Source organism: Alosa alosa, chromosome 4, assembly GCF_017589495.1.
Source record: "Alosa alosa isolate M-15738 ecotype Scorff River chromosome 4, AALO_Geno_1.1, whole genome shotgun sequence".
Lineage (NCBI taxonomy): Eukaryota > Metazoa > Chordata > Actinopteri > Clupeiformes > Clupeidae > Alosa > Alosa alosa.
The window spans coordinates 20,309,634-20,312,238 of NC_063192.1; positions in this window are offsets into that span (position 1 = coordinate 20,309,634).

Below are 2,605 nucleotides of genomic sequence, written 5' to 3' on the forward strand. Positions count from 1 at the left end.
GTTTCCTATATCTCATGACACTTTACTTTACCCAACCATTTCTTGCTGTGAGACCTGTGATAGAGTACCATCATACTGTACAGGATGGGTTCATTTGATGGGCCTACATATCCTGCCCCCATCTCAGACAACAACCATTATATATATAATATATATATTACACAGGGTTTGTTGTAATATATGTGTTGTGTCATAAGACAAAGAGGTTCAAATCAGGAGTGGTCAGTGTGTGTCCATCTCTAGTTATCCATCATGAAACTTTAAATTGGAGACACCAAAAATTATTATCAGGAATGCTGGGAAGGATTTTTTTGGTCCCTCCTGGTATTAGAAGTGGTTAAAAAAAACATTCCCCCATTGACAGTGATGCTTAATGGAGCCCGTTAAGAGTCATTTAGATAAATTAAGGCAAGTGATTAAGTCGGACGCTTTATAGGACTTTGATTAAGTGAGCAAGCATACAAAAAGAAAATTCCCCCAAACCATTTCCTCATTCTGTGGCTATTAGTGTGTTTAGTTCTCTGAGCGTCCAGTAGATGGAAGCCTTCACAAGCGTTTGCAAGTGCACGTGCAGATTTGGATTTCAGAGGTGTTGACAGACCTGCCATGTTCATCTCTTAATGCCTGTGTTTTTCTGAGAGAGCACTCGCTCCATTACAAAGCCCTTGACTGTAGACACTCTCACCAGCACAGACCAACCATGTTGAGACAAGCTCTTGGGGGCCTTTCACAAAAACTTAACAGGATTCAATTGGCTAAATAATAAAGGCCAAATGGGATCTGAGACATTCGAGAATAGATTCATTCTTGTTCAAACACTTGTCCAACGTCTCTCTCTCTCTCTCTCTCTCTGTGTGTGTGTGTGTGTGTGTGTGTGTGTGTGTGATTAGAGAGAGAGAGAGAGACATTTTAGTACCAGTTAAAATGTATAGATTGGCTACCTGTTTTAGCCTTGACTTGCACTACATATTAGACAGCCATATATCACTTATTACACTCCTTCATTTACAAAGGTCGTTTGGTTGTTTTTTTTTACAGTCAGTTGCTCAGTTAATACCCTTTTAAAGGCACACTATGCAGGATTTTTAGCTTAATGTGCACATGTTTTAGCTTAATTTACCTTCATTTAACAGCGTCAGAGTCATTGGAATGGTTATATGACTTTTTTCAGGTTGAATGGTGGCCGTCTCGCTTCCACCTAGCGCCTGTGAGTGGAAAAACCACCCTTGCAACTGTGGGCCCGCGGGCCGACGGCCTCTGTGTCAGGAAGTATAACGAGTGTAACGCATTGCTTTACTGCATTCAAATACATATACACGCCAGGCACCGGCTAGAAAAGGGTAGCGATGGAGTTTCTCAGACATTTGTCATGACAGAGCCAGCGAAAAAAGAAGCAAAAACTGAGAAAACAGGAAGGAAATTGCCAATACTGCAAAGTTTACCTTCACAAGTCTGCTCTATTCTGTGTTCTGTGCGATTGGCAAGATGCTTTTAATTCAGAGAAAAATATGTACGGATCCATAGGCCCTTTAATGATCTGGTGTTTTTAATACACTATTCAGTGTCATTACATGGTAGCCATAATAAGTAGGCTACCACACCACACAGTAATGTTGCTAGCCTACAGTAAATGTCAAAAGTCTCAAAGGTCTCAAAGGCGTTCAACAAAAAGTTATTGTGTGTACATCCCACCTTCTGGCAGGTGCAGGATAAGAAATTCTTGAATTTACATTGAATCTATCTATCTATCTATCTAATGTCCGCAACACAGACTCCCATATATTTAATGTACAAAAGACAACGTTTCGACCCTGCTGGGTCTTCTTCAGGCAAAAGTCTCAAAGGCAAAAATTGTTTTTCAAAAACAATTTTCTGAATGGGGTTTAAACATATAAAAGCATATCAGGGGTCAGTAACAAAGTAACAAGTCGCAGTCATTGCGCTCATATTTGATCCAAACAATCGAGATGGTATCTTCGACTAGACCCAAAAAGATTTTGATAGATTTAATGGCTTCTTTGCTTCACTGTTTTTATTTTATTGTTATTTTTTTTGCTACAAAAAAAGACAGCTGAAAGATTGTAATAAAATTATACCGAAATAAAAACATAGTGATACAACTGACGACAGCCAATCGTGATAAGACAGAGCGAGATGAGAATGATTATGGTGCTGCCTCAAATCAATACACAGCAACAAGAAAGCTTGGCAGGTAAGCATTGCGCTCTGTGCATTATGAAACCATTTAGCCATTAGGCTACCCATGGGGGCGCCGCTTCCCCTCTGAAGCAGGGACACAAAGAGCGACCGACCATCGCTCACACATAGGCTACACACACACACACACGCACACACACACACACACACACACACACACACACACACACACAGAGAGAGAGAGAGAGAGAGAGAGAGAGAGAGAGAGAGAGAGAGAGAGATTGGGGACACATATGGGTGTAAGGGGTAACAGTGCGTCTCAAGTATCCATCTATATGAATGATGCGGTTATTATTAATGTCTGGTAATGCGCCGAAGTCGGGCAGCTTGCTGCTGAGATGGAAATCGGCAACAGTCACTGTATTCTTTTCTCCCTCTCTCTCCGGCC